The sequence below is a fragment of the Pinus tabuliformis genome, chromosome 9 (genome assembly GCF_031772625.1).
Source record: "Pinus tabuliformis cultivar Carrire ecotype Pingquan chromosome 9, CPIR1, whole genome shotgun sequence".
In the NCBI taxonomy this organism is placed as follows: domain Eukaryota; kingdom Viridiplantae; phylum Streptophyta; class Pinopsida; order Pinales; family Pinaceae; genus Pinus; species Pinus tabuliformis.
The window spans coordinates 251,623,461-251,647,897 of NC_142307.1; the positions used below are offsets into that span (position 1 = coordinate 251,623,461).

The 24,437-nt window shown below is 35.2% G+C and overlaps 1 pseudogene; it reads left to right on the forward strand.

Annotated features, from left to right (window-relative positions):
• Positions 1 to 11,974: 11,974 nt before the first annotated feature.
• Positions 11,975 to 24,437, forward strand: part of LOC149148143 (ABC transporter B family member 15-like) — a 41,277-nt pseudogene continuing 28,814 nt past the window's right edge.

Genomic DNA, 24,437 nt, shown 5'->3' on the forward strand with positions numbered 1-24,437 from the left:
TGATAGGTTGCTAATCAGGAAGACTCTAAGCAACTATTTCAAACCAACCTTTGGCTGAGGCTTAGCCTCCTCAACCTAAGAGGGCTCTCTCACTATATTAAAGATTTTGATAATGAATAAGATAGCTAACTCTATGAAACAAATGAAGAAGTGTACATGGTTGAAGCAAAATTAGGAAATATTCATTGGGCTTATGGAGTCAAAAATGTTTCAGTATGACGATAATGTTAGCTTCACATGGAAGTCAGGGCATCTAGAATTCAACACATGGAGAATACATCAAAAACATAAGGGACAACATAGTTTACAAATGTGTGAAGGAAGTTAGAGCACATTCAGTGATTTCTAAGTAATCACACATTCATACCACTGTAAATAATGAGAAGAGGACAATACAAGAAATTCTGAACATTGAATTCCTTCTGATTCCTAAGGAGCAAAGCCAAATATTGTATTACTTAAAATAGAGTCTTACACAAAGCACAATATGAGAGTTTCTCTAAAAATTTCCAACCCTTGATACATTAGATTTTCTCCCATATATAGAGTTCACTACATGACTTAGATTCCTCCTCTAGCATGAGGGGAATTCGAATTTTTCCTACTTTGACACCTATTGACACTTTAAAACAATTATTTAATGTAATTGATTATTAACTGGAAGTTCTAGAGACCTAAAACAATTAGGAGTGTAACTCCTCATTATGTTGGTAGTAGCATTGGTTACAATCCAAACTCGTTCTCTAACAAGTGGCCTTCTTCAGTTTGGCTTTGGTGGTGGCTTTAAACTCCCTGCTGACCCTTGATGCCTCATCCTTTGACTGTTCTTGGAAATTAGGAAGCTGTTCCTGTTTTTCTGCTTTTGGTCTCCAAAAGGATCTTCGAAATCTATTATCCTTGTTGTTCTTCTTAATTACATAAAAATGCATTGGATTAGCTTGTTTTCCATATGTTGTAGACCTTGCCCATATACACGTGGTAAGACAAAAACTTCTTTAATGCTGCCTGAAGCATCATGAACAATACTAGCTACGAAATAATGACCACTTTCATAACATAGAGCTTAGAGTTCATAGATGTCCTTCCTTTACTTGTTTTGCCCTTGCTGGATGTTTACACCTTGTAAGTAATCCTTTTCAGAAGCCCCTCTTCAAAAATATTTCCTTTTGTCTCTCAAAATTGGTCCATCAAATCATTACATGCAGCTACAGCAGTTTCGTAGCGTGCTACGAAACTGTTGTGCATTAGGCATCACCTACAGCAGTTTCGTAGTGCACTACGAAACTATTGTGTAATTTCAAAAACATAGTTTAATGCAAAAATTTAACTTCCTTGAGCTTTCTTTCCTTCAAAATGGCTCTTCCAGATGCCAAGAAGCCGTTCAAAACTGAATAAACTAACACCATTCTTCAAGGTAAACTTCAAAAGTTAGTCTTAATCAAAATTTAGGATTTAGCCTTACTTGCTATGTAGTTTTTCTTATCTGAGGATGGCCTTTAGTTTGGTTTAGCTGTATCTTCAGATCTTTGATTTTCCTCTTCATAATTCTGATTCCAGATCTCAATTTTGCATTGACCTTTTTGATGTATCTTACTTCTTTTATTGCAGGGACTATCCAGATGAAGTATTGAGCATGACAGCTGACCACTTCGGGTATTGAAATTGTTTTATCTTCCCATAGAGCCTCCATTTTGTTAAAATAAGCTTCCTTGATTGCATGTTTCCTTGAGTTTTTTCTCAGTTTGGCAATTTCAAGATTTGCCTGCTCCAATTTCTTCTTAAACTCTTCAAAACTACATTCCTCTTGTTGATAGATAATTGCCTTACCTCTATCATTTTTATGCAGTTGTGATGATGTTTTTGATGAAACCACAGGTCCTTCATGAAATTTTGCTACCTCCCTTGTCTCACTTGCTTCTGGGAGTGCCTCTTGTATCTCTTTTGAACGCCTTCTCATGGGTCTTCTTGGCTTAAAAACAAATTTAGAAGCCTGATCATCAAATTTTAGCTTTTTAGAGGTTTTGGCCTTTTAAGTTTTTCCTTTACTTGCTTCCATTAAGTCTGCTCGAACCAAAGGAGATTCTTCAATGTCAATAGCTTGAAGCAAATCATTCAAACTTCCTTTCAAAACTGTGCTTCCCTAAGTAACCACTGTCTTACCTTTTTCTCTAGTTAGCTGGCTCTTGACTACTCTTCTTTGGACTGTTTCACCTGTGGATTGCTCTTGTACAACCTTCTTGATCTGACCTTTCCTTTTTTGTGACGTTTGGGGTGTGTCTCGAATTACTAGTGGTCTCATGGGCTACTTTACCTACTTCCTGGCTTTCAATTTCATGAATCTCCTTGATATTGTTTCTTCATAATGACTAACTGCTCGTGAAGAAATCCTCGTAGCCTAAGGGCTGAGACAAGTTCCATTCTTGAAGCCAAACATAAACAAGAAAATGGACCACTCCCTATCTATTTTCTGGAGCTCATGCAAAATGATCAATTTGACTAAGCCATGATGAAACAACGAGGTCTCACAGGCTTCCTTCTTCAACTGAACCTTGTCACACATTTTGCCTAGGCTACGAAACAAATAAAAAGGCAAATCCAATGATATCTTTCCAGTGAAATGAAGTAGAAGCTTAAAGCGATAGGAATACACCTTATGATACCTCCCCCCACAGGTGAAGTATCTTTGTATGCACGTAAGTAAATTGGCATATGAATCTTTGACAAAGCTCCTGGGCACTGACTTGTTTAAGTCTGAATCAATGAACTCTGGCTTCAAGAATTCCTTGCAAGGAGTCATATCAAACTTGAAGTTTTTAAACCACCTCTCCTTTCCCCTTGGAATTTTAGTGACTGCATATATAAACTCTAGAGACATTGGTAAATCAAGCACTCCAACCTTCGAATTCAATCATGTGAAATTTAAAGCAAATTCTTTGGTGACTTGCATGTGGCCTCCTTGAAGTTTTTCAAAAAATCTCCAACAACCAACCTATTTGAAAGCTCATTCAACTTCCTTGTTCTTCAGGAGAACATCTAAGCCTTCAGGGTCATTCCTCAGACACCTGCCTGACCTATGATCTTTCCTTTTTGTAGACACCTCCATGGAATTCCTGCAAAACAAAGATTTAAGAGCTTGTACCATCTTAATCTCGATCACTTCCTCGCTTGAAATAAACAAGGAAACTACCTCGCTTGAACTTCAAAGAATTATGATTAAATGCCTATCAATTTGCTTCTCATGCATGAACCCAAACATAATCATAACTAAAAACACTTGGATCCTTTTTTGAAATTTGAAACATGAGTGTACCAAGACACCTAACGAACCTAATGATGAGAATGAGCGGTTGCATGCGATAGGCATAGTGTATGGATTGACAGTTGATGATGTAAGACTAATGGATTTTGATAGATTGGATAGCTAGGTGAAATTTAACACAAATCAGTATGAATCCTCGATTTCGTAGCGCAGCCAGTGAAAATTCTGGTTTTGGCGCTACGAAAACTCCTAGATTGGGTTTTGCACTACGAAAACTCCTAGACAGTTTCATAGTGCATGAAAGCCTTGACACAAGTTTGACACATGGAAATTTATGTGTGATGTGGGACCAGTGATAGGTAAGAACAAAGTGTTGACCCTATTTGACCATACCAACAAGACTCTTCTAGATCTTAGACTCTAAAACAACAATGGAAAGACTAGACCAAGACTAACATCAATCCTTTGGAATCAAACTGATGCTCAGAAATTAGAAATTTTTTCTTAAGTGATAACAAGTTGGATTCTTTCAATGCCCTATTATGGGTTCAAAAATTGCAGGGGCCTTCTTCTCCCCCCAAAAAATTATGAAGAAATTGGCTAAGATCCTTGTTATGGAACCTTGTCCATTAGATCCATGCAAGAGAGACTTATCCCTCTCATAAAAAACATTGGCTGGGAATTTTATGGGAATGTGGCCGAATCCAAAATCCATTGAGTCTTGGATCACGGAACATTGGGCCCCCAAGATTCAAGGTCAGGTAATTTTATTTGCAAAGATGCTTCAAGTTCCTCAAAAATATCAGGGATGCTTAATGACAAAAGATATTTTTCTAATTCTCATTTGATTGGAATAGCTTCTAAATCTAAAATTTGGGCTCCTGTGTATATGCTTAGAGCAAAGTGTATTCCTCCTATCAACTGATAGTAATTCAATGCTTTGAGGATCCAAATCATATTTTCAGTGAATTGACTAGACCATAGATCTGATAAACTTTTAAAATAAATCTTTACCTTCATGTTGGGTAAAGGGTATACATTTAGCAAATCTACGTCTAGGCTTAATGATATGCCAACGTTTTTATACTGCCATGCTTGGCATCTTCGAATCCACTAATTCCTCCTCAGACACAGACCCACAGCTTTCTTGATTTCTTCTGTTAAATGATTCACATGGCTTTCAAGCATTCTAAATTTGTCTACAAATGTACGGAAATTATCATCTTGGGGTCCTTTTCCTGGTATTATAAATAAATTTCCTAGTGATGTGACAGAAACCTTCTTCATATCTCTAGTTAAAGAGTCTGCTAAAAAATTAGAATTACCTGGTATCCATTCAACATCAAAATCAAATTTTTGAAACCAAATCTGCCAAGAGAGCAACCTTCCTCTAGCAAGTTGTCTTGAAATCTTTGCAAACAATAAATACATGAAGTTCATCGAATTAGTCCTTATATGAAACTTTACTGGTGCTAGATATAGTTCAAATTTCTATATCCCATTAAAAATTGCTAAAGTTTTATTTTCAGCAATAAAATAATTCTTTTGACTAGGAGAGAATTCACCTGAGGCATATGTGCAAAGTTTTTCCTCTTCATTCTCCCGTTTGTCAAAAAGGACGACTGTCCAAAAACTATCAGAAGCATCAGTTTGTAAAATCAGAAGTCCATCACTTGGTGGTTGTAACTTTGGAAGTTGCTAACATTCAGCTTTAAGCTCTTTAACTGCTGCAGTGGCTTCTGCTAACCATCCTTCCCTGAGATGTTTTCTGATTGGGGTTGTTTTCTCAGAAACCTGGGTATATATCTATGCACATAATTTAAGACACCTAAAAATCTTTGAATTGTTTTAGTGTCTTTTAGTTCATATGGAAACTAAGACAGTTTAGTAAAAACATGGGGCTGCATTTGGATTTGTCCATTAACTACGTTGATCCCCAAAAAGTCTATACTCTCTTGAAACAGAACCATTTTATTTTCAGAAAGGACTATGCCATGATTTTGGACTTCACTTAGAAAAATCTCTAGATGCTTTAAATGGGTTTCAAGATTGGGACTATGTACAAGTATATCATCTATATATGTTACAATGAAATCATATTTTCCAAAAATAAAATCCACTCTTCTTTGGAAGAATGCAAGGGAATTTTTTAGACTGAAAGGCACCACCTTCCATTGATAAAAACTTGCAGGGTATGTGAAGGCAGTTTTATGCCTATATTCTTCTCGGATCTGTATTTGATAGTATCCAAACTTCATGTCAAACTTGCTGAATACTTTACTATTTTGAATCTTTTTTCATAATGGTTTATGGTCTTGGCAAAGGGTAATGAAAAACCTAAGTGATAAAATTTAGAGGTTTATAGTTAATTACCATACTGGGCTTACCTCTGACTGTTTCTGAATGGTTTCTAACTAGAAGCGCTGAACAAGAGTAATGAGACATACTCGGTTCAGTAAGATTCATACTTAACAACTCACTTATCTATCTCTCAATTTCTTGTTCATCTGTTGGGGTGGATAGAATTAGTTTTCCCTTAACTCCATTGTCATGTAGGGTCACTATCTCCTGCTTTGGGCTTTCTACTGTCCAAAATTGCTAAGGATTGTTTGAACAACTTTTCAGCAATCTATCATGCATAGAAATCTGCTCAGCAAACCAATTTAGGTTAGTGCATGCCTTTGTTTGTTCTTTAACTCCATTCTTTCTTCGTATAATTGCAAAACTTCTTGCCAATTATTGGAGTCCTTAATAGGTTTTCTTCCTCCAACTTTATTTTGGCTATTCTCTTTTCACGCCTCAGAATTTGCTATGGATAATCTAGGCACAATAATAACTTTCTTCTTTAAATTAATTATCAGCTTATCTTCGCTGATAGTGACTGGGAGAGCAGAGTTCATAAAATGAATTCCAAGAATTAAGCTTGTTGATGGATCAAAATACTAAATAGAAAATATTTTTACTATATTCCCCTCTACTTTCAAAGATATGTTATCAACATAATGTGTCAGTTGAATAGATCCCCAAATTGTTTTAGACACAAGAATAGTTGGAGTGGCTTCCACAGAGATTTAAACAAAGATGGACGAGCCAAATTATTTGAGCCTCTAGTATCTATGAACGCATCAAAATTTATCCATTCATTTCTGACTTTTACTTGGACTGGGATATAAATGAGGCTATTTGTTTTAATGATATTTTTTAATAGAGCTTGCTCTTCAACTCTATTGTTTTCTGGAATTTTTAAACTTATAGAAGCAACAATATTGTTTTGATATGGGAAAAAAGAATTTAATTCTGGAAATACTGTAATCGGCTTCTTACCTGTTTGTTTTAAGCTTTCTGAAGCTAACTCTTCGTCAGAAACATCTGTGGTGTCTTCAGTTTCTTCTATTTCGCTTTCATCTCACTGATCACTATAATGCAATTCTTCAGAAATATCATCATTAGAACAATAATTACACACTTTCATCTTTTGTACACCAGCTTCGACATTACCTTCATCTTCTGAAGCTTTTGTTAAAATATATACATCAGAAACTTCGTCTTCTGAATCGACTACAGACTAGTCATCCTTGAATTCCTCAATCTCAAAACAAGCTTTTAGTTTAGAAGAGGAACTATTAGGACATTTGCGTGCGAAATGGTCTTCTTGTTTGCAAATGAAACAACAATTGTTGTTTCTTGGTTTCTTTATCTTTTTCAAAAATTTGAATTTTCTAAAAGGCTTCCTTAGATTGGAGACTCTCTTGAGTCTAAATTTTCCACACCTTTTTGTTTTCTTCTTCTTTTTAAAGGGTGTCCAGGGTAGCATTGTTCTGCAGACATCTGAACTAGGTGTAATGTCGTGTGCTTTCTTTTGCCAACACAAATACTTAACCTTCTTTGTACACCTAAAAAGAAGATCGACCCAATATATTTGATTTATTTTCTTGTTCTGTACATCTAGATCTTTCATAATAAGATCTCCTAAATTACCGGGAAGCTTAGACAAAAATGATATTTTTTGAGCAGTGTCATTAGAAAGATTTTCCTTAAAGAATTTTTCCATGAAATCTTTGCCAAACTAATCAAGATATCTTAAATCTTTTAGTTCCATATAGCTTAAGTCTATTATCAGCTATTTTTTCTCATCTACTGGCTCTGGGACAAATTGTGTTTTCAACAAAAGTTCTAAAGTGGCCAATCCTACTTCCATGACTGCTCTTCTTTCTTCATTTGATGGTCCCATCCACCAATAATATACAATGCCAGTCATTGTTTTCTCGGCTAGGACCATTATAGAAACATTATCTAATTTTTTTGGTGACCTGCATCTGATACAAAGAACCAGTCCATATCCAGATTGATTCTCCTGGATTGGATGAATTGTCTAGATCTAAAATATACCCACTAGAATTTGCAGCATACAAATCTTCTTTTGCACGCGGGTATTTAGATACTTCTTTCAACACATGAGCTTTATTCTGGTTGTTTATAGAAGTTAAAATAAAGGAAGGGAATTTAGAAGTTGCTTGATCAAGAGTCATCATTTCTTTCTTAGAAGCAAATTGTTTTTCTGCTTTATATGCTTCTTCCTTTACTCCGGTCAACATTCCAGAGATTTCTGAAGTTGACTCTTCTGTACTAGTGGCAGTAATTGCTTCTTCTGTGTCTTCTTCCTCTTCTTCTTTGTCCCAATAATTGGGAGCACTCATGTCAATTCTGAATTTAGGAATTTCTTTTGACTTTTTCTTTTGTCTTCTTCCCTTCCTCTCTTCTTTTTCATCTTTCTCAGACTATTTCTCTTCATAGAGAATTTTTAGATTTGGATTAATAAAATTGGATTGCCGACCCAAATCATCAAGAACATCTTTGGCATGTGCACACCAAGTGGTAAGATAATTTCCTATCTGATAGACCTGGTCAAGGTCAGTAGGATTTTGGGAGTTATGTTCTAAGAGTGGTGCACAATCATCTCTTGTGGGTGGTTGTCTTGACTGAGATGAGGAAGTGAAAAACTTAGTTTTTGGTGGCCATTTTCCCTCTTTGACATATCTGTGGTTGGCGTACTCGAATTCTTCTACAGGTGAGATATTAGATACATGTGTCTAGAACATCTTATTTACAGCAAGAAATGGCTTTTCTTCAGGAATATACAATTGATCTGATGGAATAGATACAGTGGATTCTTTTGACGGATGACTATATACATTTCCTGAAATAGACTTGCAACCACTGGTCGATGTTTGCTCAGACTCTAAAATGGTTGTTAAAACATGCTTTTGTGGCATAAAGATTGGTCTCGGTATGGATGATCTATCAGGTAGTATGCGGACATGACCATCACTTATGGACATTCTTTTAATTTTACTCCTTGGAGTATCTGCCAATGATTTATATTGAATGTACCAGTCACTGGGAAGGGCTTCTTTGTTATAATGAACACCTTCCACCTGAGCATTACTGACTCCTACGGTTACACAGTCTTTTAACACTGGTTGCTTTAGTTTAGGATGTACAGTGTTTGTGAGTTGGAATGATGTTTGAACTAACACAGAGAGATATTCACTATCTTCGACCATCTCAAGACCTTGGACTCCAACTAAGATTTTCCAACAATCTTTTAAATGAACATCAAATAGACTGATGGCATAATCTGGGTAGATGGTACCATACTGACAGCCAGAAGACAAATTTCCTAATATGGTTCCAATTCGGGCATGGTCATAGTTATGGTGCCGAGTGTCAAAGACCTCAGTTATACATGGAGTATTGAGTTCGTGGCGAAATAGTGGTGCTAAACCTATTCTTATCCCTCCAAAATGCAAATAAGAAATTTTTTTCTCTTGAACATATTTTTTTAATTTTTTGATTTCATCTTCAGAAAATAAACTCAAACCTACTATCTGTACAGAAGGACCAGAAATCTTAATTTTCAATTCAACTTCTTTCAACCAATTTTTTCTTGATAGACTAAACATAGATGGAACCTGATAAATTTCTTTTGAACTCAAAACAGGTGGGTTCCAGCTTTCGGGATCTTTGACTCTTTCATGTTCAATATGATCACTTTCTATTGAGCGAGAATCAACTTTAGAAATAGTGCGTCTATCTATGTTAGAGAATGATCTTAAGAAGTTCGACATGATTTTAGTATAAACTAGACCAGAGATTGACTAAAGAAGCTTTTATCTAATCAACAATTGTATAAAAAAAGCTTTTCGAAGGCTTCCTGGCTAGCTTTAGACTTTGTCTGTAGTTTATAGACTTTGGACTGAAACGGGGCTCTGATACCAAAATAAGGGCAAAGTCGAAGCGATAACTTACTTTGAATTAGATCTTGAAGAGCTGAGGGTAGCAAATCTAATGGCAGCAATCAAAACTCCTCACACCGAGAATACGAGCGGAAACGACCTCCCTCTCCTTGGGTCTTCTTCAACGCCTTCACTTTACTTCTCCAGGTTCTTTTGAAGTTTACAAAACTGTCCTCAGACAGGCGGCCTAGCAGCTTCAATATTAATTCAAAGATAAAAATTACAATACTTTGCTTATTACAATACGAGATCAAATAAACACTCCTTTCCAAAGTATATAAACTACAGACAGAGTCTAAAGCTAGCCAAGTAGCCTTCGAAAAGATTTTGTTATACAATTGCTGATTAGATAAAAGTTGCTTTAGTCAATCTCTGGTCTATTTTATACTAAAATCATGTCGAACTTCTTAAGATCATTCTCTAACATAGATAGACGCACTATTTCTGAAGTCGATTCTCGCTCAATAGAAAGTGATCATATTGAACATGAAAGAGTCGAAGATCCCAAAAGCTGGAACCCACCTATTTTGAGTTCAAAAGAAATTTATCAGGTTCCATCTATGTTTAGTCTATCAAGAAAAAACTGGTTGAAAGAAGTTGAATTGAAAATTAAGATTTCTGGTCCTTCTATACAGATAGTAGGTCTGAGTTTATTTTCTGAAGATGAAATCAAAAAATTCAAAAAATATGTTCAAGAGAAAAAAATTTCTTATTTGCATTTTGGAGGGATAAGAATAGGTTTAGCACCACTATTTCGCCACGGACTCAATACTCCATGTATAACTGAGGTCTTTGACACAAGGTACCATAACTATGACCATGCCCGAATTGGAACCATATTGGCGAATTTGTCTTCTAGCTGTCAGTATGGTACCATCTACCCAGATTATGCCATCAGTCTGTCTGATTTTCATTTAAAAGATTGTTGGAAAATCCTGGTCACAGTCCAAGGTCTTGAGATGGTTGAAGATAGTGAATATCTCTCTGTGTTAGTTCAAAGATCATTCCAACTCACAAACACTATACATCCTAACTAAAGCAACCAGTGTTAAAAGGTTGTGTAACCGTAGGATTCAGTAATGCTCAGGTGGAAGGTGTTCATTATGACAAAGAGGCCCTTCCTAGTGACTGGTACATTCAGTATAAATCATTGGCAGATACTCCAAGGAGTAAAATTAAAAGAATGTCTATAAGTGATGGTCATGTCCCCATACTACCTGATAGATCATCCATACCCAGACCAATCTTTATGCCACAAAAGCATGTTTTACCAGCCATTTCAAAGTCTGAGCAACCATCGACTAGTGGTCGAAGTCTATTTCACAAAATCTATATAGTCATCCGTAAAAATAATCCACTATATCTATTCCATCAGATCAATTGTATATTCCTGAAGAAAATCCATTTCTTGCTATAAATAATATGTTCCGGACATATGTATCTAATATCTCACTTGTAGAAGAATTCCAGTACGCCAACCACAGATATGTCAAAGGGGGGAAATGGCCACCAGAAACTAAGTTTTTCACTTCCTCGTCTCAGTCAAGACAATCACCCACAAGAGTTGATTGTGCACCACTCTTAGAACATAGCTCCTAGAATCCTACTGACCTTGACCTAGTTTATCAGATAGGAAATTATCTTACCACTTGGTGTGCACATGCCAAATATGTTCTTGATAATTTGGGTTGGAAATCCGATTTGATTATGCAAATCTAAAACTGCTCTATGAAGAGAAACAGTCTGAGAAAGCCAAAAAAGAAGAGAGGAAGAGAAGAAGACAGAAGAAAAAGGCCAAAGAAATTCCTAAATTCAGAATTGACATGAGCACTCCCAATTATTGGGACAAAGAAGAAGAGGAAGAAGACATAGAAGAAGCAATTACTGCCACTAGCGCAGAAGAGTCAACTTTGAAAATCTCTGGAAAATTGACCAGAGTAAAGGAAGAAGCATACAAAGCAAAACAAAATTTGCTTCTAAGAAAGAAATTATTACTTTTGATCAAGCAGCTTCTAAATTCCCTTCCTTTATTTTACCTTCTATAAACAACCAAAATAAAGCTCATGTGTTGAAAGAAGTCTCTAAATACCCGCGTGTAGAAGAAGATTTGTATGCTGCAAATTCTAGTGGGTATATTTTAGATCTAAACAATTCATCCAATCCAGGAGAATCAATCTGGATATGGACTGGTGCTCTGTATCAGATGCAGGTCACCAAAAAATTAGATAATGTTTCTATAATGGTCCTAGCCGAGAAAAGAATGACTGACATTGTATATGATTAGTGGATGGGACCATCAGATGAAGAAATAAGAGCAGTCATGGAAGCATGACTGGCCACTTTAGAACTTTTGTTGAAAACACAATTTGTCCTAGAGCCAGTAGATGAGAAAAAACAGCTAATAATAGACTTAAGCGGTATGGAACTGAAAGATTTAAAATATCTTGATCATTTTGGCAAAGATTTCATGGCAAAAGTCTTTAAGGAAAATCTTTCTAATGACACTACTCAAAAAATATCATTTTTGCCTAAGCTTCCCCGTAATTTAGGAGATATTATCATGAAAGATTTAGATGTAGAGAATAAGAAAATAGATCAAATATATTGGGTTGATCTTATTTTCAGGTGTACAAAGAAGGTTAAGTATTTGTGCTGGCAAAAGAAACCACACAATTACACCCAGTTCAGATGTCTATAGAACAATGCTACCCTGGACACCCTTTAAAAAGAAGAAGAAAACAAAAAGGTATGGAAAATTTAGACCCAAGAGAGTCTCCAATCCAAGGAAGCCTTTCAGAAAATTCAAATTTTTGAAAAAGAGAAAGAAACCAAGAAACAACAATTGTTGTTTCATTTGCAACAATTTCTTACACAAATGTCCTAATAGTTCCTCTTCTAAACTAAAAGCTTGTTTTGAGATTGAGGACTTCAAGGATGATTGGTCTATAGTCGATTTAGAAGACGAATTTTTTGATGTATATATTTTAACAAAAGCTTCAGAAGATGAAGGTAATGTCGAAGCTAGTGTACAAAAGATGAATGTGTGTAATTATTGTTCTGATGATGATATTTCTGAAGAATTGCATTATAGTGATCAGTCAGATGAAAGCGAAACAGAAGAAACTGAAGACACCACAGATGTTTCTAACGAAGAGTCAACTTCAGAAAGCTTAAATAAAACAGGTAAGTAGCTGATTATAGTATTGCCATAATTAAATTCTTTTTTCCCATATCAAAAGAATATTGTTGCTTCTACTAGTTTAAAAATTCCAGAAAACAATAGAGTTGAAGAGCAAGCTCTATTAAAAAAGATCATTAAAACAAATAGTCTCATTTATATCCCAGTCCAAGTAAAAGTTAGAAATGAATGGATAAATGTTCATGCATTCATAGTTACTGGAGGCTCAAATAATTTGACTTGTCCATATTTGCTTAAATCTCTTTGGAAGCCACTCCAAACTATTCTTATGTCTGAAACAATTGGGGGATCTATTGAATTGACGCATTATGTTGATAACATATCTTTGAATGTCGGGGGGAAAATAGTAAAAATCACTGCTATTCAGAATTTTGATCCATCAAAAAGCTTAATGCTTGGAATTCCTTTTATTAACTTTGTGCTCCCAGTCACTATTAGTGAAGATAAGCTGATACTTAATTTAAAGAAGAAATCTATTGATGTGCCTAGATTATCCATAGAAAATTTTGAGGTGCGAAAAGAGAATAGCCAAAAGGAAGTTCGAGCATGGAAACCTCTTAAGGACTCCAATAATTGGCAAGAAGTTTTGCAATTATACAAAGAAATAATGGAGCTAAAGAACAAATAAAAGGCATGCACTAGCCTAAATTGGTCCGCTGAGCAGATTTCTATGCATGACAGATTGCTGAAAAGTTCTTCAAACAATCCTCAACAATTTTGGATAGTAGAAATCCCAAAGGAGGAGATAGTGACCCTACATGACAATGGAGTAAAGGGAAAACTAATTCCATGCACCCCTACAGATGAACAAGAAATTAAGAGACAGATAAGTGAGCTATTAAGTATGAATCTTATTGAACCAAGTATGTCTCATTACTGTTGTTCAATGTTTCTAGTTAGAAACCATTCAGAAATAGTCAGAGGTAAGCCCAGAATGGTAATTAACTATAAAACTCTGAATGCTATCACTCAGGGTTTTCATTACCCTTTGCTAAGACCAAAAACCATTATGCAAAAGATTCAACACAGTAAATTATTTAGCAAGTTTGACATGAAGTCTGGATACTATCAAATACAGATCCAAGAAGAAGATAGGCATAAAACTGTCTTCACATGCCTTGCAGGTTTCTATCAATGGAAGGTGGTACCTTTAGGTCTAAAAAATGCCCAAGTGCATTCTTCCAAAGAAGAATGGATTTTATTTTTGGAAAATATGATTTCATCGTAACATATATAGATGATATACTTGTACATAGTCCCGATCTTGAAACCCATTTAAAGCATCTAGAGATTTGTCTAAGTGAATTCCAAAATCATGGCATAGCCCTTTCTGAAAAGAAAATGGTTTTGTTTCAAGACAGTGTATAATTTTTGGGGATCAACGTAGTTAATGGAGAAATCCAAATGCAGCCCCATGTTCTTACCAAACTGTCTCAGTTTCCAGATGAACTAAAAGACACTAAAACAATTCAAAGATTTTTAGGTGTCTTAAATTATGTGCACAGATATATTCCCAGGTTGTCTGAGAAAACAGCCCCAATCAGAAAACATCTCAAGGAAGGATGGTCAGTAGAAGCCACTGCAGCAGTTAAAGAGCTTAAATCAGAATGTCAACAACTTCCAAAGTTACAACCACCAGGCAATGGACTTTTGATTTTACAAACTGATGCTTCTAATAGTTTTTGGGCAGCCATTCTTTTTTAGAAACATGAGAATGAAGAGGAAAAACTTTGCGCATATGCCTCAAGTGAATTCTCTCCTTGTCAAAAGAATTATTTTATTGCTGAAAAGGGAACTTTAGCAATTTTTAATGGGATACAAAAATTTGAACTATATCTGGCACCAGTAAAGTTTCTTACAAGGATTGATTCAATGAACTTCAAGTATTTCTTGTCTGCCAAGATTTCAAGACAGCTTGCTAGAGGAAGGTTTCTCTCATGGCAAATTTGGTTTCAACAATTTGATTTTTATGTTGAATGGATACCAAGTAATTCTATTTTTTTAGCGGTCTCTTTAACTAGAGATATGAACAAGGTTTTTGTCACATCACCAGGAAATTTCTTTATAATACTAGGAAAAGGACCCCAAGATGATAATTTCAGCACATTTGTAGACAAATTCAGAATTCTTGAAAGCCATGTGAATCATTTAACAGAAGAAATCAAGAAAGTTGTGGGTCTGCGTCTGAGGAGGAATTAGTGGATTCGAAGATGCCAAGCGTGGCAGTCTAAAAATGTTGGCATATCATTAGGTCTAGGCGTTGATTTAGTAAAAGTATACCCTTTACCCAACATGAAGGTAAAGATTTATTTTAAAAGTTTATCAGATCTATGGTCTAGTCAATTCACTGAAAATATGATTTGGATCCTCAAAGCATTGAATTACTATCAGTTGATAGGAGGAATAGACTTTGCTCTAAGCATATACACAGAAGCCCAAATTTTGGAAGCTATTCCAATCAAAGGAGAATTAGAAAAATATATTTTGTGATTAAGAATTCCTAATATTTTTGAGGAACTTGAAGCATCTTTTCTACAAAGATTTGATGAAAACTATGCACCCAATGACACTTTTCCCCAATATGAAAATTTTGAAACTTTTGCCAATTGGGAGATTAAAGAAGGATTTTGTAGGAAAAGGCCATCTGTTAGAACATCTTAATGCATCTAGAGAACTCTGAACTATCTAAGGACTTTCTCATCCCCTTGGGATTACCAAAGTCTAAGATTAAGAGAAAGTATTTCTCCCAATCCTTTTGCTCATGTATTTTTTCATGAGATATCGAGAGAAAATAAGACCAGTAATAATATAGAAATGATCAAATAGTTGGCTCTCTGGTTCAAAGAATTTGGAAATTTGAAATTAACAGAGAAGTGACAGGTTTTACAGGAATTGGATGAACTACAAGGAGAACCGAAAGTTTTAAGATTCGTGATTAACCAAACAGCATTAATCACAATCAACATTGTTTTAGGAAATTGGAACAACAATGTAGTTCATATTATCAGTCTACTGTTGTCAAACAAAATCTGTACTTCAATGATTTTTGAATTGGGATGGCAATCAAAAGCATATATTAATGAAAATTGTAGATTATGGGTCCAACATGCAATCGAGACTTCCACTAACATGTTTCAGATCTTTAAGTGGGAGCTTCTAGATGGTATTGAGTTGGTAGTTCAACCTTCTCCCGCGTTCAGAAAAGTCTTTAAAGATTCTTTTCTAGATATTGATATCAGCCCAGTACCTTTTCTAAACAAGTGGGAAAAGCAAGAAGTGATGTTTACCCCACAACAACAGAACCTCCACAAAGTAAAAGTAAATCAGGACCAAGGACAAATGTCAAAAGCATCTCCAAACGACAAAGAAATAGTATCAGCAAATGCCAAAGGAAAAGGTAAAGTTGAAGAATCTACTTTTCAGGACACATATGCAAATGCACAAGACCTGCATGATATCAATTGGGACAAAGAGTACTCAAAGATGATGGAATACGACTACCTCAAGATGCTTGAATGAAAAGCCTTTGAAAGACAAGTGTCTTCTGATGATGATGATGATTATGATTCTGACTGAAGTCCGAAAGGATATTGGTAGAATTATTGTACCAGAAAGGTTGAGTAGACACCGTCGGATAAAGAAAATGCCGACATGACCCTCAATTATTTCCACTTTGTGTCATATCTTAGATAGGATTAGATTACTTAGAGGTTATAAAGAAGAGATCAATCGAGAGAAGCCCACAAGTTGGAACGGAGTGCTTCTTTGATCTCGTCTTGTAATCTACAAAGTATTGTTATTTTGATCTTTGAATTAATATTGAAGTCGTTAGGCCGCCTGTCTAAGGACAGTTTCGTAAACTTCAAAAGAACCCGGAGAAGTAAAGCGAAGTCATTGAAGAAGACCCAAGGAGAGATAGGTCATTTCTGCTCGTATTCTCAGTGTGAGGAGTTTCGATTGCTGCCATTAGATTTGCTACCCTCAGCTCTTCAAGATCTGGTTCAAAGTAAGTTATCGCTTCGACTTTTCCCTTATTTTGGTATAGCAAGGGGCTTCTATGTCTTTTTGTTTTTCAATAAAATGGAAATATATTTTTCTTTTATATTAGGGTTGTATTTTATGGGGTCCAAAGGCTTCTTTAGCATTCCATGGGCTTTGGAATTCAATCCAGATTTTGAGATTACTACCTTGGTGATGTGGGTCTATCTACCGCACCTCCCTCTTCATATTTGGGGGCCTAATAAACTAAAAGGCATTGGAAACAAGTTGGGCCACTATTTGGATAAACCAAAACCAAAAGGAGGTCAATTTTCATATGCTCGTATTCGTGTTGAAGTAGATCTCAATGAGGGTTTATCGAAGGCCCTTAAGATAAATCTAGGAGAATGGAGCCATATCCAGGAATTGGACTATGAGAAAATCCCCTTCAAGTGCATCATTTGTCATTCTCATCAGAACTTTGCCAAAAACTTCCCCCCCAAAAAAAAAATAAGCAGGCTATTCCTAAAGAATCTAGTTTCCAACCAACACAAAAGCGAAGAAAAAATCAACAAAACAAGGCTACATCCTCAAATAAATTTGATGAAGCAAATCCAATTCCATAACCTTCCCCCAGTAGAAACTCTTTTAAGGCTATACAAGATCCAAAATAGGATGAATATTTCCCTATGGATGAAACCCCGAATGAGGATCAGGGAGATACAAAAGTATCAATGTAAACTGAAGAGAAAGCCCCTTTACGGGTCGACCCTCCAAACTTAGATTCACATTTTGAGAAAATATCATTGGAACTGTCTCCCTCCACTCTCACAAAGATGAATAATTATACCCAAATTTTTTATCGAAAAGCTACGACAATTAGGGAAGATCATGCAAAATCATGCAAGGGGGACAACTCTAAAAATTCCTTCTCCTCAAATATAGTGGAACCACCTCTCATAAGAGGTAGGAAATCCAATAAATAAAAGTGATAACATGAAACAGATTCAAACTTGGCTTCAGGATCTGATCTTTGAGTGGACTCTCTACTCCAAAAGCCTCCCAAATAACTTAATGTTCTATTTTTGCATAATCTTATGCTCACAATATGTAAGAATTTACACTTTTAAACATGTAGAGGAACTTAGTTGTAGTATTTGTGGAAAATACTGGTATATGTCTCCCATGAATTTAGTCATTACTTTAGTAGAATATCCCACTGAAAATGGCAAGGTAATGAATTCCATGTGTGTTTGTTGTGATCGAGTGCATATTTAATAATATCTCTTCTCATTTCTGTTGAAAAAAAAAATTGATTATCCTTGCATCCATTTGATTACCACCTGTGAGTCCCTGTATATGTGAAGAGACATTATATGTTGATAAGTTGCTAGAGATAGGATAATGTAGAGAGAAAAGAGTTATACATATTTATTTGAGGAAGAAACAACATTTCGAGGGAAAGAGAGAGTGTGTGCATTAGAGATATGAAATATACCCCCAACCCCTCAAATAAATGGGGAGCCATGTGTTGCACTATCGAAAAAATACCACGGAAGATCCATTTTTCTAAGCACTAGGGGAGATGGAAGGGTGGATCCTAGTGAAAATTATTATGAAAATGAAGTAGTTATGACTACGGTGGTGGAGGAAACTCTTGTTGTGTCGGGGGTTCTATTTTCAAAAAATATTGCATTACTTTCCAACCAAATTCCCCAATAGAAACATAGCAGAAGCCCTTTTTGGTATTCAGGGACTTGGAAACATATCCAATATTTTAATATCTGATTGATATCCTCTCATCCCCATGTGTATAATAAGTTTATAAGCCTTTCTATTTCCATCCAAACCTCTTCAGCGAATAGGAATGAAATGAAAAAATGAAAAATTGTTTTAGATTATGTCTAACATAAGGGACATATACTTGGAACCTGGGAAGTTATTTTTCAAAGATTGTCTCATATTGATACTTTTCTCTCATCATCAGCCACATCAATAATTTTTCCTTGGGGGGGACCAGGAGCTTTCCAAATACCTTTTCCTTGCCATGGAAGGATTTAAGGTTCATGAAGTTGAATGAGGCAGCCATATTTTTGGGCATATTTTCTATTCAGACCAACGGTCCAAACAATTTTATATTCTAAATCACAAAGAGGGGCATTTTTAAATTGGAGGTTCCTGATATAGTCAGCTCAAGATTCGACTTCTTCCCCTTCTAATTGTAGATCAATGGAAGACAGCTAGGATTGAGGATCCAAAGGAGGGTGAGAGAGAGATACTTGGTCTAGAGTATAATAACTTGTTGGGTATAAATGGTCAATAAGTAGAGGTGAAATAAAAAAATTGGGGTGACTCCCAATCTAGGCATCATTCTGCAAAAGAAAATGCAAGCCATTTCCTATCATCCAATATAAGTGGTTTCCAATAATGTGAAAAGCCTTAGCAATTCCTTTCCAAATCATGCACACATTGTTGGGAAGGTTTTGGGGGGACCTAATCCATTCAAATATATAATTAGGTCTTATATATTTCTCATACATTACTTGAGACCAAAGGCCTCCAAATTGGATGATTCTCCATACACCTTTTGTTGTTACTGATTTTTCAAATCTAGGTAGACAATTTAATCCCCATCCACCATAAGCTTTTGGGAGTGCAATGGAGTGCCATGGTGCTAAAGGAAATGTTATTTTTTCTTCATTTCTATCTTATAATAAATAAATCGAAATTTAGTTGATGCAGTGGATGGTTCCCATGGGTATCCATGCCAACCAATCCTAGTAAACTAGAATAGCTTCCACCGCATATTTACATAGGACCAACCAACTAGCATTGGAGAGGCATTTTTCTAGAAGCTAGCACCAATCTCGATTTTTGTAGTTTCATGACCTTAGAATTAATCCCAAGTATTTTAGAACTTGATTGATTTCTTTAGCAAGGAAGGAAATGATATTTGTAATATGTTGTTTTCCAATCCTTGATAAATGGCATCCAAAGATAGAAGGTTTCTCATAATTTATCAGCATTCCTATAGCATGGAAGAATAGATCCAGGGAGGACCACAAAAAGTAGACATGATTTAGACTACCATCAAAGAAAATTGGGATATCATCCATGCACAATAGGTGAGTGAACATAAAATTTTGGGAGATGTTGATTCCCTTAAATATACCATTTTGAACTATATATGAGATCATCCAACTAAGCCCATCATCTACTAAGAGAAAAGGAAGGGGAAACAAAGAACATACCTATCGTACAACCTCCCCGCATGAAATAAAGGGGAAGTGATTTCATTTATGAGGATGGCAAAGGAAGGGGACTTGATATAGTTCATTACCTAGGTAGAAAATGCATGAGAGAAACCCAAGTATATTTAGAGAAATATAATATATAACCAAAAGACCCAATTAAAATATTTAGAGGATCTACTTTGAGGATAATTTTTATTTATTTATTTATATGAATGGTGTGTAGAAATTTTTATCCTAAACTGATGGCTTCAAGTATTTGCTTGTCTACTAAGAAGCCAAATTTATCCTAAGAGATATTTTATGTGGGAAATTCCTTGAGCCTCACTGTAATAATATTTGATATGATCTTATAAATGGAGTTGTAAAGAGAGAAAGTTTTGAACATATCAAAAGTGTCTACATTGCATTCCTTTGTAATCAAGGAAATGAAAGTAGAGTTGAAAGGATCAAGGACTTGACTAGAGGACCTTCAACAATGAATGAATGATAACATATTCTCACCACTTAATTTTATATAGTGGGTGTATAACTCAATAGGTTTATCATCTAGGCATGGAATTTTATCTTTTTTAAAACTCTTAATGATGGATTCCAGTTCATGTCTGGTTACTTCAACCATTAAGGCTTCATTTTTCTCCCCATCTAAAAACCTGCGGAATAATCTTACCACCGCCAAGACACATTCAATATGGCTCAATTTTCTTGATGGAAAATTGATTGAAGCAATATCATCCTACTGCAAAGATTTCAAAGAAGGACATGGCAAGTGATCTATCTGACTCTTTTAATCCCCAAATAATGTTTATAGATTTACTGTGGTTGGCCATTGCATGGAAATATTTTGTGTTTTCATCCCCAACCTTTAGCTAAAGGGATCATCTTTTTAATCTTCATTCCTTTGATGATATAATAATATCTTCCTTCTAGATTTTCAAATGCCTACAATCTTATTTTTTAGGTCCTCTAGGACCCCTGCCATAATGGACATATCTAGAGGAGATAATAGTTTTGTTTCCATATTTGAGAGAGATTTATAATTTTCTTCCCTCTTTTCCTTTTTGATCCAATCAATAATAATGACTTTAGACTTTTTTATATTCTTTTGGAATTCAATTGAGGGATATTATCTTTTATCAGGAGAGTAGTTGACCCAATTTTCCATTAAAGAGTTAATCGATGAAGGGTCCTTCAACCAGGATGCGTTATGTTTAAAATGAGATGGAGTTTTTTGAGGGAAAGACTCAACCTCTAGGAGAATAGGGGAGTTGTCTGAGTCACCACCAATAGTAGAACATTTTGTAATTTTAAAATTAGAATTGAGTAGGGAATTTGAGATGAGGAACTTGTTAGCACTCTGTAAATTTCCCTCGACCGAGGAGAGAAACTTAAGAGGTAACCCCAAAACCACTTTTAGGCTAGAATCAAGCCCTTCTAGCCTTTGAGAGGGCTCTCTCACTTAGGTTTTTAAACTAATATGATATTATGCTAGGTATAGTGCTCAATAAGGTCCGATTTTCAAAGATTTTCTAGTAAGAAAGGAGACAGATCCATTGGGCATGGATTGATGTCAAATTAATTACTTGTCTAGTGATATGATGAATAGTGAAGGGGTTTTTCCATAGGGGAAAGGTAGGCAGTGTTGGTGATGAAATAAAGTTAAATCATTGTAGGAGGGTGAGTGTAAGAAAGGTGGAAACAACACATAGACTGTCAAAACTATAGATGAATTATAAATGTTGCTTTAAGAGGAAAACATAAATCACTTGGTAAAAGTAAATCAGGTCATCCTCTAGATGAATTATGAGTTAAACATTTGGTTCTTCCAAACATGAAGACATACATTCAAGAGATGTAAAAATGTAAGACAAACCTACAACATGAAAGAATCAAAACACCATCAAGATATGAAACAGGAATCCCTGCAAATCACCTTTTTTCTTTCATTCATTAGGAAAAATATTCTGAAATACAATGCACACAAAGTCTCTTTAATAGTGACCAATGACCCCATATGATTACCCTTTTAATGATGATCCTTCATGACATTACAATTTGGATTTTTAGCAAATAGACATTTTTTTACTCAAAAACTTTACATAACACTCAATCCAAAACTAGGCCATATCACTCATGAAATCAAAACTAACATTTAGAAAATGACCTCAAATGAATATTAAGATAGAAAACACTAATATTCCTATAATATAGAATCCTAAAATAGGCTCCAATGGGGATGGGATCCTCCCTGTGACGTGCTAAGGACATCGTAGACTAGTAGACTTATCCATTGGGTTGATTCCAAACTCAATTTTCCAACTGTATCCTGCCAACTACGCTCATCCAAATCTTCAATACACAACTGTAAATTGAAAATCAATGCTAAAAAGAAACACCAATCTACCAAAACAAATTGCTGGAAACTGGCACACTGCTGAAATGGAACTCTGAAAAGCACTGAAGAAGATGCTCAAACCATTGAGCTTATTCACACTGTTATATACACTAAACTATTGAATAACCTGCTGACTCAAGTGATACGAAATTTTTAGTGAAGCCGAGCAAGGAGATGACCACTCACTGGAATTCTGCTCACACCCTCTATAAGAAGACAAAAAATGATTCATAATGGAAACTAAAATTCCAGATGAAACTGAAACCCATGCTCTATAAACAACATAAAATATGACTTAACTGATGATTCAAATAGGTTGGCAAAAGAATCTTGAAGAATATGCAAAGGCATCTCTCCATGATGAACAAAAACAATAAGAGAAGCTTCATATATTACTGTTGGTTGTTCTATGTTTTCAATTTCAAAATAATTCTCAAATATATCAGCAGACGGTTCATTTTGACTTTCAAAAGAGTGAAGAGAAACAAGTTCTTGCACATGATCCTCCTGCATATGTAATAAGCTACCAACAAGGACTAATTCACTACCTAAATTTTCCATGCAAACAACTTCAGAGATCTGATTTTCGTAGGATTTTTCATGAGACAAAAATTCAACAGAGGAATGACATGAAGGAAAATTTGAAAAAATGTCTTCATCCCTGTTTTGGCCACATGAAAAATGAAAATCTTGTTGCAAATCATCATTAAAATCATGGGATGTAACATGGCTTTCATTATGCAAATTTGATTGGTCTTCAATCAAGGAAGAAAGAATTGTTTGCTAGAAATTTTCTTATGTATCAAGGCTGCTAAACTCTACTAGTTTTTCCTCATGGTCACTTAAAAACTGACAAGACTATTGAACATGTTCATTCAACACAAGAGAAGAAACATGAACATCTACATCAAGATCCTGATCAACTTTGTTGACAGTTAAGGAAGAAACTACTACCTGCTGAGAATTTTCTTGAGTGTCATGGCAGCTAGCTTCTACATTTTGACTGTGATGATGCAAAAGTTTCTCATGTAAAGACTCTAGTATCTCTTCATCCATGAACTAATCATCTTCATAAAAAATCTCCAAATTCTCAATAAAAAATTTAAAATGAGTGCAACGTCTTTGACCAGCAACAACGAAGGATGACATTCTTTATATCTCTCATAAAACACTGGATGAAAATCTCGAAGAGGAGATAAACAAGCATTTGGAAAGATTTCATACCATGATTGTGCATTTCCCTACAAGTATACCATCAACACCTTCATGAGACAATATTCGTGAAATTCAACCTTAAGTCTACATACATGCATGTGAAATTTGACCAAATGAAGAGTACCATCATCTCCTTTTTGATCTCTGAATTTTGGCAAATAAGTTTGCCAATATACATGAGGCATGCAATTTGGAAAACCTGGAATATGCATACGATTTAAAGGAGCATACCTTATATATATAGAACTCATATTGAGTCTATAAAACCCTAACCTCAAATGAATAGTAAGACATAAAATACTGAGATTCCTATAATATAGGACCCTAACAGAACCAATCCAAATGTTTTGCAATTCTAGTGAATCTAGGTTGTGTGTTTGTCAATGTAGTCCTAATATTAATGGGAAGGATGTCACTAAGACATAAGTCATCAAAAATGTTGATGAGGAAGTCCAAAAATGGATCATGTTTGGTAGATGGCACCTAGAACTTAGAGTTTCCCAAGGTGAAATTCATATTTATGCTATGATGACCCTATCATAGCTGAAATTGGGAAGTTGGAAAAAGGATTCCCAATAAAATTTCTTATTTGCATAACATCCATACATATTTATACACAGGAATGACATATTCAGTTTCAAGGAAGAGAGATCAAGGACCAAACTAGATTTGATGTACAATGTTGTAATAAGACGAGTATATCTTGAATTCCATGTACAGATTATACCTACAAAATGTCCCTCCAAATTAGTTTCTAAAAAAATCCAATTAGGATAAAGGGCCTGAAGGAGGTTTATCATCTTCTGTCCTTCCAACATAGTTTCTTGAAGGAAAAGTATGTGAG